Consider the following 16,626-nt stretch of genomic DNA (forward strand, 5'->3'; position numbering starts at 1 on the left):
ACTTCTTCCTTTCCAATTTGTATCCCCTTAATCTCCTTATGTTGTTTTATTGCTCTGGATAGAACTTCAAGTAGTATATTGAATAAATATGGGGAGAGCAGACAGCCTTGCCTCATTCCTGATTTTAGTGGAATTGCTTTGAGTTTCTCTCCATTTAATTTGAGGTTGGATGTTGGCTTGCTGTAAATTGCCTTTATTATGTTTAGGTATGTTCCCTGTATTCCTGATTACTCTAAAACCTTTATCATGAAGGGATGTTGGATTTTTTCAAATGTCTTTTCTGCATCTAGTGAGATGATCATGTGGTTTTTTTCTTTGAGTTTGTTTATATGATGTATTACATTGACGGACTTTCATATGTTGAACCACACTTGCATCCCTGGGATGAAGCCTACTTGATCATGGTGGATAATTGTTTTGATATGTTCTTGGAGTCACTTTGCCAGTATTTTATTGAGTATTTTTATATCTGTGTTCGTGAGGGAGATTGGTCTGTAGTTCTCTTTCTTTGTTGCATCTTTGTTTGGCTTAGGAATCAGGGTAACTGTAGCCTCATAGAAGGAGTTTGGTAATGTTCCTTCTGTTTCTATTGTGGGAAACAATTTAGAGAGTATTGGTATTAACTCTTCTTTGAAGATCTGGTAGAATTCTGTGCTGAAACCCTCTGGTCCTGGGCTTTTTTTGGTTGGGAGACTTGTAGATGTAATGAACCATCTTATTAAATAAGAAACACAGAACCAAAGCCAAGAGATCAGAGCTAAGAGCCTTACCCGTCTGCTGCAGCCAGCCTCTTCAGCCAAGAGAGACCTACTTCCTGAGTGTTTGTCTTTATATAGACTTTCTGTTCTGCCTTCTCATTGGTTGTAAACCCAACTACATGACCGCCTCCTCACTGCCTGTTTGTGCAGACCTCCAGATCTTCTATGGTTGGTATTGAGATTAAAGGCGTGTGTCTCCAATGCTGGCTGTATCCTTGACCACACAGAGATCTACCTAGCTCTGCCTAACAAGTGCTGGGATTAACGGTGTGCACCACAAATGCCCAGCTCTGCTATGGCTTGCTGTTAGCTCTGACCCTCAGGCAACTTTATTTATTAACATACAAATAAAATCACATTTCTGTACAAATAAAATATCATCATAGAGACTTTTAATGACTGATTCTATTTCCTTAAGGGTTATTGGACTATTTAAATAATTTATCTGGTCTTAATGTGACTTAGGTATGTGGTACCTATCCAGAAAATTATCCCTTTCTTTTAGATTTCCAGTTTTGTGGAGTAGAGGTTTTTGAAGTATGACCTGATGATTCTCTGGATTTCCTCATTGTCTGTTGTTATGTCCCCCTTTTCATTTCTGATTTTGTTAATTTGGATGCTCTCTCTCTCTCTGCCTTTTGGTTAGTTTGGATAAGGGCTTGTCTATCTTGTTGATTTTCTCAAAGAACCAACTCTTTGTTTCATTAATTTTTTGTATTGTTCTCTTGTTTCTATTTTATTGATTTCAGCTCTCAATTTGGTTTTATCCCGGCATCTATTCTTCCTGGAAGATTTTGCTTCTTCTTGTTCTAGAGCTTTCAGGTGTGCTGTAAAGTCACTAGTGTGAGATTTCTCCAACTTCTTTATGTGGTCATTTAGTGCTATGAATTTCCCTCTTAGCACTGCTTTCATAGTGTCCCATAAGTTTGGGTATGTGGTGTCTTCATTTTCATTGATCTCTAGGAAGCCTTCAATTTCTTTATTTCTTCCTTAACCCATTGGTGATTTAGTTGAGCATTATTCAGTTTCCATGAGATTGTAGGTTTTCTATAGTTTTTGTTGTTGTTGAAATCTTATTTTCAACCATGGTGGTCTGATAGAACGTAGGAGATTATTCCAATTGCTTTGTATCTGTTGAGATTTGCTTTGTGGACAGGTATGTGGTCCAATTTTAGAGAAGTTACATGGGGTGCTGAGAAGAAGGTATATTCTTTTTTGTTATAATGGAATGTTCTGTAGATATCAATTAAGTCCATTTGAGTCATGACATCAATTAAGTTCTTTATTTGTCTCTTAAGTTTCATTTTGGGGAATTAAGTCCATTGATATTAAGGGATATTAATGACCAGTGATTGTTCATTCCTGGTTTTATTTGGGTGTACTATGTGTGTAGTTTTCTTCTACTGGGTTTACTGCTGTGGCATTATCTATTGCCTGTGTTTTAGAGGGTGTATCTGACTTCCTTAGGTTGGAATTTTCCTTCTAGTGCTTTCTGTAGGGCTGGGTTTGTGGATAAGTATTGTTTAAATCTGGCTTTGTCTTGGAAATGTCTTGTTCACTCCATTTATGATGATTGAAAGTTTTGCTGGGTATATTAGTCTAGACTGGCATTCATGGTCTCTTAGCATCTGCATTACATCTGTCCATGTCCTTCTGGCTTTCAAAGTCTCCACTGAGAAATCGGGTGTTATTCTAATGGGTTTGCCTTTATAAGTCACTTGGTCTTTTTCCTTTGCTGCACTTCATATTCTTTCTTTATTCTGTACATTTGGTTGTTTAATTATTATGTGGCGAGGGGACTTTTTTGGGGAGGTCTAATCTGTTTGGTGTTCTATAGGCTTCTTGTATCTTCATAGGCATTTCCTTCTTTAAGATGGGAAAGTTTTCTTCTGTGATCTTGTTGAATATATTTTCTGTGCCTTTGAGTTGGTATTCTTCTCCTTCCTCTATCCCTATTATTCATAGGTTTGGTCTATTCATGGTGTCCCAGATTTCTTTAACATTATGGGTCATGACTTTGTTGGCTTTAGTGTTTTGTTTGACTGATGAATCTATTTGTTCTACTGTATCTTCATTGCCAGAGATCCTGCCTTCCATCTCTTGCATTCTGTTGGTTATACTTGCATCTGAAGTTCCTGTTTGTTTACTCAGATTTTCTATTTTCAGCATTCCCTCTGATTGTGTCTTCTTCATTTTTTCTATTTCCCTTTTCAGGTCTTGGACTGTTTCCTTCATCTGTTTCATTGCTTTTTCATGATTTTCTTTCAGGGATTTATTGTTTTCTTCTGCTTTATTTCTCCTTTCCTCTAGTTTTTTATAGCGTTCTTCCTATTTTTTGCTTGTCTTTTCCTCAATTTCATTTGTGATTTCTTCTATATAAGCCTCTACCCTCTTCATGATGTTATTCATAAGGTTGCTGTCTTCTGCTTCTTCCATTTTGTGATGTTCAGATCTAGCTGTTGGAGGAGGGCTAGGTTCTGGTGATGTATTGCTCTTGATTTTGTTGTATGTACTTCTGCCTTGACATCTGCCCGTCTCCTTGTGGATTCATTCTTGGTCTTATCAGCGCTCTTGGTCCAGACAGAGCTGACAGATTCAGGAAGCCTCTCTATCTTGTCCAGATGGGAGCTCCAGTGTGGAATGGGAGCCTGGGGGCTGGTCTCTAATTCTCAGGAAGTGGCTGGGGTCTCAGGGGATGGGGGTAGGGGCAGGATGTGGAGATTGCAGAGTCTGCCAGGGGTCTTGGAGAAGGGGAACCTTCCCAGTGGGGGTGGAGGGGATCCTGCCAGATGGCCAGAACCTGGGGCCAAGCTGGGCACGTCTTTCCTGGAATGGCTGGTGCCCAGAGATGTGACCTAGGGGCAGGCCTCCCTGGGTATGAGCCCAAGCACTCACCTCTTGTCCAGATGGGAGGTCCAGAGCAGGATGGGAGCTGGGGCTGGTCTCTAAGTCTCAGGAAGTGGCCCTCCAGCCTGTCTCTTCACCATCATTAAACACAATTTGAAGTAGGATTGACCAGAAAGCATAGAGCCATGAGGCTTTCCCTACTTGTTCTCATCATGGTGGTTAATGACTTCTGAGGCTGTCACACACTGGATAGCAGTGTAACAGCAGTTTATCCTGTCCCGTTTTGGAAAGTGGAGTCCTGGGACAGGTGCTGACTCTGCCTCAGCTGTTGTCACCTTTTCTAACAAATGCTAGTGGAGATTAGTAGTAGAAACAATGGACATATCCCACTTTGAGCATATCACTTCCCAATCTCCCATTGTCCTTTGCCTTCATGCCTCTCTCCTTCCCTAGAAGTTTATGTCTCAAGGCTCGCCTCAGATTTCCAGCGATTCTTCTGACTCAGTCTCTGTAGTATTGGGTTTCCATTTTATTCTTTTTTGTCATGGATGCTTTTTTCTTGCCCTAACATGTCATTTGAAGGGCAGTGGGAAGGAGGCATCTTAGAGATCTGAGGAGTTGGTCAAGGTATCACAGTACTCCATTCCTCTGTCTTATTGAGGATGGAATCCTACACTTAAGAATTGTGGCATGCAAAAAGAAAGAAAACAAAACTGAATTAACATGTTTTTCTACTGGTCCTTAAGCAATAAAATCTCAGTTATAAAAGAAAAACTGAGAAATTCTTCCTGTTATTTCTAGATGAAATGTAAGTGTTGTGCTACCCTCAAAGCCAAACAGGATTTAGGGAGTATGGCCTCAATTAAACCAGCTATCTAATCACAGAGTTAGAAATACTTTTTCTGTCTGCCGCAGCAGAATCTGGAAGAAGAGAAGTTATACAGATGCCCACCAAGGAAGCCTCTTTGTTGTCTCAGCCTGGAGGCCTGTGGTAACAGTTGCAGTAGGAGCATCCCACCTGGAAGTCTTCCAGTCGACATCATTTTATCCTGGGAACCCACAATTTTCTGGTCTTCACCTAGTTTTGCATAGGCAGTAAGTGCTTTTAGACTTACTTGGTGGTGGTGATTTACTATATTCTGAAAGTGCAGTGGAAGAAGAAGGAGAAACTGAAAACTTTCATGTGCTTGGTGTCAAATGTTATCTTAGGCACTTAACATGTGACATAGATTGTAGATATCCATCTAAAAAAATCCTGAAACATCTACACATTGTTAGCTACATCTAGACAACATCAGTGCTCTAGAATCCTGGAAGTTTCATGCACAGAACGAAGCATATTCAAGCATGCCCCACCCCACTGTAATAGTGCCACTAGCCCATCTTAAAGGATGAGGGCACCATCAATGTTGTGCTACAATACACACATGCTTGTTCCCACAGAATACACACATACATGTGCCCACATTCATACATTTAAAAACATGTATTTGTCTACACAATTGCATGCATACTCAAACACATACTCACACACAGAAATACATTTTGAATTAAATTAGATGTACAATAAATTGCTTAGCAATAAATTAAAAAGAAACAACCTTTGTTGTATTGGTAGGCATATATATGTTACGCATGTTGTTTGCAGAGCTATGGGTATGGTTATGTGCATGTTTTTATAAGTATCAGTATGGTGTACAAAATATGTACAACCATATCTAACAGCATATACATGTGTATATAAATATAAAGATAAACTGAAATCCAAACTCCCAGACCCCAGCCAAGGAGGAAGCACAACTTTCTGTGTGGCCAGCTTGCTCTGTTAGACCTTTTCTGCCTTCAACTCTGAGTGCCTGTTATGTTTTTTCAAAAGACATAATTTTTTAATTTACAACAGAGATACTGCATCTGCCTTATTAGAAAATATGTAATATATAACTTTCAAAGAGCAGAAATATGAGAAATAAACTTTGCTATTAGTATCTAGAAATGAATATCAAAACTTCCTTCAATGCTTTTTTCTGAATACCTCCATATCATTTCAGTAGTTTAATATTAATTCTATATTTTAATTTTTTCTCCCCTGAATAATGCAGTCTTCAATATATATAAGTCATGAGGTATCATTCTCCGTGATGGTAGAGGCCACTACTGTCTCTATCTAAAACATCTTCTAGTTGCCTAGAAGTTGAGTTGTTAATTTCTTCATGTACTAGTTTATGTTTCTGTGCAGACTTGGGAAACATTTATTACACTAGTCTTTGGAAACACAGAGATAACTAGGGTGAGTAGCATGGGAAGGAGTTGGCTTGGACTGGGTGGACTGACTGCATGTGTTGGGGAAGTTCTAGTTAAATCAGTGAAAGGTCATGCCTGAAGTAATAGGAGGCAAAAAGGCAGAACACAAGAGAAAGGTATTTCTGACTCTGCACACTGGTACTCAGAGTAGAACAACAGATTAGCTCTTTTCCACTGCATGACACATGGCTGTCCCAGATTTCCACTTAGCAAGGTGAATTGATTGACCTTGGACTTGCTCTGCAGTGGTGTCTACATAGATGATACAGGTCTAAAAGCATTTGTAACAAATACAGATAAATGTGCAAACCCTTACAAGATATTCTGCATCTGAGCTGGTTTATATCAGAGCTCCGTGCCCAAAGGGTGGTCCGAGAGTTAAATTCTTTTTGAGTCCATTGTTCTCTATGATTATGATGGATACCTACTGTCTTTGTTAGGGTTTGTATTGCTGTGAAGGGACTCCATGACCGTAGCAACAATTATAAAGGAAAACATTTAATCAGGTGGCTTACAGTTTCAGAGGTTTGGTCCATTATGATCATGGCAGGACACAGAGGCATGCAGGCAGACATGGTGCTGGAGAAAGAGGAGAATGTGGAGAAGAAGCTACATCTTTATCACACAGGCAACAAAAAGTGCTCTGAGACACTAGGCGTGGCATGAGCATAAGAGACCTCAATTCCTTCCCAACAGTAACATACATCCTCTAATAAGACCACACTTTATTCATCAAAGGCCCACCTCCTAATAATGCCACTTTCTATGCGTTTCTGGGGTCTTATTACATTCAAACTAACAAACCTCCAAGATATCCTGAGAAAACATAATAAAACAGATTATGGTGGTGCTTATAGAAGATGTTTTTGAGAGGAGAACACTTTTTTAAAAAAGGAGAGTCTTATCATTAGGCTCTACCTACCTTAAGTTCCTTGGTAGGGACTCCACAACAAAACAGAGATTAACAAGAGAAACACATGAACACTCACCTAGTACAAACTTTCACAGCACAAGTCTTCCTAAGGAAGAAAATACTCCACAAGTGCTTAGACCTGAGATTTTATTTTCAAGATTGTTTTCATTCAGAATTAATTGTCATTACATAGAATATCCTTTGCTTAAGAAGTAATTCTTAAATGTGCATATTTTCACATAATATTAAGTGAATATGCTTATTTACAATGTAAAAAGTCAGGTATTTTAAATGTACATTAATAGCAACACTTTGGACTTCACTTAATCAGTATCAAATTACTTAATCATAAAAGCATATAGTGTTGATGCCCAGCCACTGAGTGAACAAGGGAGATGGGAGAAGACAAACACAGCATCATCAGCTGCCATGGATCCCCACCTCACTGTCATTTGCCCTGGGGTGCCTCTAACCCTGAATCCCGGACCCCTGTGCACCCAGCCATGCACCACCCTCATTTGGAGATGTCCCTCTTGGACCCAGCTTAATGAGCTTCCAGTTATCAAGGTGAAGGATGGAAAGAAGTATCTCTCACTTGAATTGTTTGATATGTAGGCGGGTATAAGAGTAGCTATTACCCCTGTCATGCCTGCATTGTCTTTTAACAGGTCTCAATCCCTGGTCTATGCCAACCCTAGACAGGTACTAATTGTGAAAGACAAGAAGAAAGTCTTTGACACCAACATCTCACTTGTGCCTAAAGTCTCAAAAGAAATAGCAAGCAAACAGGAATAGTCCATCTGCAAGAGTCCCCATGCCTCCAACAAATGGCATTCACCACAAGCTTCACAGACTCCTGCCAAAAACTGTCCCAAGGGACACCCAGCAGCCCCAGATACTCCTTAGTTTAGAAGTAACATCCCAGCACAGGTCAGAGTGACCCATGGAGCACTTGGAGATGGTGAAAGGGCATCAATCCTACTGTGGAGATTATCTCAAGAGGAATTACTGACCCTGCAGGCAGCAAGAGACCTCAACAAGGCTATCTAAGAAAGGGAGTCTTCCAAACACTCATCTGGTCTCATATCAGGCTTCTTTCCCCAAATTGTACAACATGTAGGGACAGAGGTGCACTTGGCCCCAGAACTGACGAGCCCTTACTCTAGATTTCATTATAGTCCTGATCCTTGGAGTTTACTACAGCCTTCATGTTCACCAGAGTTCCTTCCCTACCACAAAATGCTGCCTTTATGTATCCCCCATATTTTTCAATATCCCTACCCTTAAAACCTTGGTGGCTTTCCCTGATACTCAACTCCTGGTGGACCCAGTCATTTCACCCATGTGGCATGGCATTGAGCCATGGACATGCACCATGGCTCAGGGCCAGCACTGCCTTTTAGAGCATTTAGTAGACCTGAGATTTTATTCTAGAGTTGATGGAAAGTGAAATGATGAAACGTGTGTCAAAATTAAAGCAATAGGAGTCAAGCAGATGAATGGCAAATAGTGAGGGCTTTTGGATCATGTCCTCTCTGTGTGCCTTCATCAGTCTTCAGACATGAGGCTGCACGTTTCCTCCATGGAGAGACATGTGGTGCTTCTGACCTGCTTCAGGAAATTGTCAGGAAATCCTTTCTAGGTTTTATGAGCAGCTTCAGGGGAAGATCTGTGTCCTTCCTCACATTCATTCATCCACTCAAATACCTACCTATGTCAAGCCCCATGTTTTGAGATAGCATATTCTGAATGCCATCAAGTATGAAATAAAGCCAAAGGTCTGGGCATAATTAATGTCTGTGTTCATATTTGATCCTGAGGTGCAACATTTATATAGATTTGAAGATAAATCTCAGTATATCATGTTCTGTGCATGCCATTTTGCATCAACTTTTCAGTAATTCTTGTTTTAAAAGTATCTAGAGTTTGAAATATACAAGATAATTCATCTAATTGGAATGTTTTTTCACTAAGTCTTTGAGACATTAGCATTCTAAAACATGCAGTAACCACAAAGGCTACTTAAGTTCTGAAGTACCTTGGAAATTTTGATCCTTGTAAGAATGTTATATTGGGATAAGTATGTGATGATTGCTGTAACTGGTTAAATGCTGAAACCTGAACTGTCCACAGGGGTCTCAGAGCACTAATGACTAATAGCCTTAGACCTGAGAAGTGCACGGGGCACATAGGACAGACTCTCAAAGGCACAATGACAAGAAGGAACATGGCATTTCAATGACTCACCCTGGAACCTTCCTTGGTGCTTTTTCACTGGTTACTTCCAGTGAACTCACTGACCTGCATGGCAGAGTAACTTCACTTTTGCGCTTTCCTATGAATTACTCTGGAATAGCAGTTTCTTCAAATTAGAGACACGGCAACCCTAATCCTATCAAGAAACCTTACCCAGGGATGAAATTTTATTAAGAGTATCATTCATTTGAAACAAAATTCTGCACAAATTTTCACAATGCACTTTAATATTAAAATATTCTCTTAAGTTTCAGAACCATAAGAAAACCCTCTAAGGCAGTAAGCAACGGGTTGATCATGAAAAGTACCAGGGAAGGGCCAATGAGATGCCTAGTTGGGTGGAAGGAAAGAGCTTACTCCTTCTAATTTGTTCATTGACCTCTATATGAACAGAATGACAGAATGGCATGGTGTGTATTGTATTTTCATTCTCTATCATATGTATCTATGTATTTCCCCCTCTCTAAATAAGTGGATATATGTTATTATTTTAAAATCTGATCAGTCAATTTCCATACACTCATCATAAGAAATAATTAATTTTTAAAATAATGAAAAAAATTGAATGCAGCTTACAACTGTTTGTAACTCCAGTTCCAAAGGATTTGACATCCTCACACAGACATACTTGAAGGCAAAACACCAATGCACATAAAATAATGAATAAAAAATTAAATTTTTGTAGGAGCTAGTGGGGTCAGGAGCCCCACAAGCATCCCACAGAACTAACTAACCTAGGCTCATAGTGACTCAGAGCATGAACCACCAATCACGGAGCATGCATGGGCCTTACCTAGGCCCTCTCCATATATTTTACAGTTGTATAACTTGGTCTTCTTGTGAGGCTTTTAACAGTGGTAGCAGGGCTTTTCTCTAACTCCTGCTTTTGGGACCTAGTCCTTCTACTGAATTGTTACATCCAGCCTTTCTTTCTTTCTTCTTTCCTTCCTTCCTTTCTTTCTTTCTTTCTTTCTTTCTTTCTTTCTTTCTTTCTTTCTTTCTTTCTTTCTTTCTTTCTTTTTTAAGCTGAGAACTGAACCTAGGGCCTTGAGCTTGCTAGGCAAGCACTCTACCACTGAGCTAAATCCCCAACCCCATACATCCAGCCTTAATAGAAGAGGTCATGCCTAGTCTCACCACACCTTGATATAACACGGCAGGCAGATGTCCATAGGAGGCTCACCCATTTCTGAAGAGAAAAAAGAGAAAGAAGAATGGATGTGGAGCAGTAAGAGTGGAGGTGGGAGAGGGGATGAGAGAAGGGGATGGAGGTGAAATTTTGGTTAGGATGTAAAAACAAAAATAAACAAATAAATAAAAACATTCTTCCAATGAAGGAAGAATATTGGTGTTATCATATTTAAATTTGAGATACTAAAAGAATGTCCCTCAAGGGACATTACCACTTTTTCTGACTTTAAAATGTGTTTGCAGTTGTACAGAAATAGATAAATCATGCTAGGAATAATTTTGAGCTGGTCTAATACATAATGTGTTTGCCTTGTACTGGAATAATTATATCTTGTTTAAACATTATTATGACCTGGTTATTGTTTTACATTTGGAAATTAATCATGACATTAAAAGACATAATTTTGTATGTCAAGTTCACATGGGGTGCAGTTGTGATAGCTATTTTTAGTTGTCAAATTTATTACATCTGGAATTAACTAAGACCCAAAAATGGAGGGGCACACCTGTGAGATATTTTTGCTTCATTTGAAGAGAAAAGATTCACATGGAAGCCATCTCTTTGCAGTTGAAAGACATTCTTTTAACTGGATGTTGATGAGGAAAGAAAGAAACACCTTTAACTCAGATGTTTTGGGCCCCCAAGCCTGACCTGTAATCTCAGCCAGGCCTTGTGCTGGAAGCCCATATACAGAAATGGAAGAAGGGAGCTTTTGCTCTTTAGCTGCTTGCTCTCACCTTGCTAGCAAGTTCATTCCTTCCCCGGCATTGGAGCCAACTTCTTTGGGATTCCAGACTATACTACTGATGGGCTGAGACAATAGGTGTAGTGGACTGGATTCTTGGACTTTGCCATGAAGCTAGCTGAACCACAGCCTCTAAGTCATTCTAAAAAATAGCCTTCTGTATATATAGAAATGCATTCTATAAGTTGTTACCCAATAGAACCCTGAGCAATGCACCAGACAGGGATAGAACTTTTAGAGGACTTTGGGCCTCACAACAGCATTATCTCAGTTATGAATTGCACAGAATCACTGGGCAAGAAAGTAAAATAACACAAGTCTGAAATTTCTCAAATGGAACACACAGTAATCTAATTAAATGAGTAATTATGTGAGATGGAGAGAGTCTAGCTTAAGTGAGAAATGAAAAACAAGATGTCTTAGCTTCTGTGGGACAAGACCTGGCACCAGCTCCATCCCACATGAAGATCGGAGGAGAGTAGCTTCTTTTTACCCTTGTTGTGACAGCTCTAGTCTGGAGAGCCAGGGGATAAATTTCTTTACACATCAAATCTCTGCCTCACTGTCAGTCTCAGGAGTCAGATCTATCCCAGAGGAGCTTCACAAGAGTAAATCAGTCATTTGGAGGAACTTTCTCAATATAATCTGAGATCTGCTGTGATAAAAGAGAAGCGTCAGCCACCTCTCACCTTTTTAGTCTTGAACAGAATCACTCTGTACCAGAGACATGTGGCCCCTGATGCAGTCTCTATCCACTCCACCTAGTCATGAGGTTCCTCCCATCATTGCTTATCAGGACTGTCATGAGGGATTCCTCATCCTACCTACACCACCAGGAGGGTCTATTCTACTTTGTATTTTATTAGGCTTAATAGGTGTTGTCAACCTAGAAGAGATCTAGTAAATCTGTTCCAATCTGACAGACAGTGAGACTGAGGCAGGATCCTGAACCTATGAGAGCCCTGAATGGATGTGTGGCAGCCTAAGACAATTAGCATACCTGTCCCTACAGGTTCAAAGAAACTTCAGTCTTTGGTTGGGAGTGAACCAATCGAACGAAAACAGCACACATGGCTGGGAGGACAAAGGTCAATTGCAGGGACTGTGGAGATGGCTCATCCATTAAGAGCATTTATTGCTATCTCAGAAGACCCACAGGACACCTAACAAACCTTTTTAACTTAAATTCCAGGTGGACTCTGCCCCTGTGGGAGCCTGAAGGACTCCAGGGCCAGTATTGTAAATGCTGTTGGATGATAATCTCTATCCCAAATCCCCAAATTTGTTGAGATCTGCTATCTACACAGCCTCCTTTCTTTGGGGGAACTGATCTGTTGAACTTGGGAAGGTGTTTAACAACTTGGTTAGAGAAGGTAGGGAAAACTCTTTACGGGAAAGTAGACATCTAGATAAAGGAGTAAACAGCAACATCTTAAACCCAGAAGTAATTTTGAGGAAGTAAGTACTCAGGAATTCACACACACACACACACACACACACACACACACACACACACACACACACACACAAATGGGTTGAAAAGCTTGAACAACTTCATAGGAGAATATGATCTCAGGTCCATATACTTACACCATTTAACTCATATGATTATGTAGCAAGCTTAGAGTTGCAACTCCTAGGTCTCTGGAGTCTCAGTTTAACATTCTTTCCATTGTTCCAAGAGAGCAGGACAAAAAGAAAGAATGTGCAGGTGCTGGGGATTTGGGAGACTCTGGAGTGTAAGCAACAAGGAATGTCCTATCTCTATGTTAAGCTGGTACAACAGACAGAGCTATGTCCAACAAGCAAGACATGGGAATGGGATCAGGATACTCTAGCATAAATTAGGGGTGATTTTTTTTCTTTTCTTGTAGAGAATTAAACGCAGCAATAAAATAGACTGAAAGTCAGTTTCCTGTTGTTACTATCACATACTATCAAGTTTAAATAATGTTCATGCCAGAAATGTTCCTTCCTACTGGGACCCACACTGGTCCCAGGGTAGATGTGACCTGAAGATATTGATTGGCAAAAGCATGCAGTCTTCTTGTTGCCAGAAGGCAAAGCTCAAGTATGGTATAAAATCAATATAAAGCTAGATGGGGTTCTGGAGAAAGCCTGGGAGAACGTGTTCCCTACCAGTGCCAGACAGTACAACACGGCACAACCTCCCTGCTAAGTATTCCAGTCATTTATTTGAGATTCAGTGTGCCTGTGTGACTACACTTTCACCGCACCGTATCATACATCTGTGTTCTACATTGGCTTCCTCAGGGGTAGCCCAGGGGAAAAGCCTGCCATGGTTGGTCACTTGCAGTCCTTCAAACCTCCAATCTTTTGCAGTCTCCATCTGCCTTCTGATCTCTCCAGTGCTGTCAGGTAACTTCTACTATCCCCTGTCCAAGTTTTCATGCCTCTCTGTAGAAAGACTGATTTAATAACCCTTCGCCATGAAAAGGGAATCATATTGCTATCTTTTTTGCTGTTGAATACCCAGATGTCTCAACAGTTTTTTGCAGACTAGAGGTTTAATTGGTATCTTTTAAATTAAGTGGAAATTAGTAAAATGAAAGAAAGATGTAGGAAGAATATCTGAGCTTTGAAAAGTGTCACAAATCCTAGACTAAATTACTTTGCTACAGGACCAAATTCATGGAATTAACATGTAATTTAGAGTTTTACAATTGAGCATAATTCTTCCTTATTCTGTATATTATCTCTTCCTTTGAAACAGATTATCTTCAGTCTAAGAGGCTTAGGACAATAGAGTGTCTGGAGGTCAGAAATTCAAAGGTGACTTTGCTGAGGGCCTCCAGCTCAGGGTCTTTCACAAGATTGCTGTTTTCTCAAAGAACAACTGGGGGATGAATTCCTTTGAGATATTCACATGATGATGGTTGACAGAATTTCCTTTGTACTTTGAGCACAGGATTGATGTCTTCGTTTCATCCATGAGTGGGATCAGGTTCTTCATTCAGGTCTTCACCATATGGACCTATTTACAGTATATATACCATCAAGTAGTTGAGCTCCTCAAAGAGAATTAACAGAAAGAGAAGAGATGATAAAGGTGGGCATCAAAGTCCCTCAGTACCCTAATCTTAAAAGCGACATGTAGACGAATTTCTAACCAGTCTTATTAAATAAGAAACACAGAGCCAAATACAAAGGTAATAGCCAAAGAGATCAGAGAACTAGCAAAGATCTTACCACCTCACTGCCTCACTTCCCCAGAGAGAGCTTCTTCCTGTCTGATTTGTGTTTTTATTGCCTTCCTGTTCTGCCTTCTCATTGGCTCTAAGCCCAGCCACATGATTTCCTCGTCACTGCCTGTCTATACAGATCTCTCTATGGTTGGTACTAGGATTAAAGGCTTATGTCACCACGCTTGGCTGTTCCTTCACCACACATAGACTCTGCCTGCCATGTGATCAGATTAAGGGCATGCACTACCACCGCCTGACTCCTGTTTATCACTATGTGACTTCATTATGTGACCTCTGATCTCCAGGCAAATTTTATTTATTAACATACAAACAAAATCACATTTCAGCACAATTAAAATATCACCATAGTGACACCTTGCTGCCTCTGCTGCAAGATCATCACTAGGCATGTTTCAGTAAATCCAACACAAGAGAAGAGGATTTCATAAGATTGTGAGTGTAAGAGGTAGTTTATTGAAAACCCATTCTAGGAGCTGCCTCTAGCACCTGTCTTACATGGAAAGATAAAATAAATAGATAAATGTTTTAACAAAAAATTTAAAATAATGGATCTCCTATTTTATTCCAGACACAGCTGTGCTCTACGTGATGGGAAGATAGGGGTTGGGACTGGAAGATGACAGTTTTTATCTCCCAGGAGCCTGTGGTCTGGTTCAGGAACAGGACCTTTTGGATGTGGTTGGTACTATAAAAGCCACAGGAGCTGTGGGAACAGAACAAAAAGTTTAATATCATGAGAACTGTTACCTTAACAAAGGAGGTCAAGCCTGAGCTCCCTGTTGATGGAAAGTGGGGGGTGGGGATGCAGATAAAGACAGGAAGAAATGCTTCCCATCATGTGCTTTTGTTGCAGGGATTGTAGGTACACTGAATGACAGGGCCAAGTCTTTCTGCTGGAGGGAGTGGTGAGAAAGGGGGAGCCAGAAGCCATGCTGAGAAAGGCACATTAGACCATCTGAGAACTTTGAGCTGTGTGCAATGAGTGGAGTGGAAACACGGAGGACTATAACTAGATATTTACAGGATAAATAATACCTTATTCAAGCCTTGTGTGCATTTCCTGGCCAATAAATAATCTCAGAAAGAGGAATATTCTCATCTCCTGTAAAGACTTCACTGTCAGAAGAACTGGGTCATAGTCTGGGTGAAAAGTTCTCTTTGAGTTCTTTTGCTTCAAATTAAATTACACACCTCAATAACAATGTGCTGCCTCTCAATAACATGTAATTTCTCACAAGCACCACCTTTGTGAGGAGACTGCAAGAATATGATTCAAGTTCATTTTCAGAAAGGAATGAAAGAAAATAGAAGTGTTCACGCATGATGTTGGCTACAATACATCTCAAGCCATGGTTCCTTTATTTAGCCTGGTAAATTCAATGAATCCCTAAACATGTTAATTACTTACCCTATTACCTTTCTTCTCCCATGGTGCAAACTATGCCATTCACTTGTTAAAACCTCTTTTGAAACTCATTTCTCATTTTCCCCCAAAGATCCACAGGCTTGCTAAGTAAATGAAAAGAGTCAGTGAGCCATGCAGTTACTGATACTTCCAACTGGATATGTCACCCCCTAGGAATGTCTTGGAGGAGCAGTGGAGGGTTAAGGGAGGGCTCAGGTCTGCATCATGGTCGTCAGATTCTGATGAATGTTTAAGCAGATCGGGTTTGAACTAAAGTTGATAATTGCTGAGTCTTCTTTACATCCGTGCACTGTCAGAAGTCTCTGAGTATGATGGACTTTAAATAATTATTAAACACATTCCATCATCCTAAGGAAAACATCTGCCTAGTCTGGGAGACGTAGGGTTTGACCTCTCATATGTGCTCATCTGAGCAATGAAGAACTGAACAATTTGCTCATTCTAGGTTTCCATGCATATTGTCTTTCTCTAGTATTCTGCAGAGAACCATAGGACTACTGGACCAAATACACAGGAGGTGAGGTCTGGACCATCCATAGCCTTAACAATATTTTATGTCTTCTATCAAGAATAGTTAAATTTTGTTGATGAATTTTTAACTTCAGAAGCAAGGAAGAAAGGTATAGTTAGCATGAAAATATCTTACATTGATGTATAAAAGATACCTTTTGCCTCTTGAAGTTTGATTAATCTATATGCAATCCAGCAGGAAGTTCAGCTATCAGAAGCAAAGAACATTCATTGTATTACCTTGTCTTCCAACCTGAGATCAGGTAGGGTTTTAAACTCACCATTATTATGACTGAGAGAAGATAAGCTTCCAGGAAGATTAAAGGGTTCAGCAGGGCCCTTCAGAGAAGGTGATTACCAGGGACAGTTATCAAGTACATATTTGAGGAAACTTAATTGATGACAGATAGAAAGAATGAATATTATAGAATGAAGCAATATAAAACAAAAT

Source organism: Peromyscus eremicus, chromosome 18 (genome assembly GCF_949786415.1).
Source record: "Peromyscus eremicus chromosome 18, PerEre_H2_v1, whole genome shotgun sequence".
Classification (NCBI taxonomy): Eukaryota; Metazoa; Chordata; class Mammalia; order Rodentia; family Cricetidae; genus Peromyscus; species Peromyscus eremicus.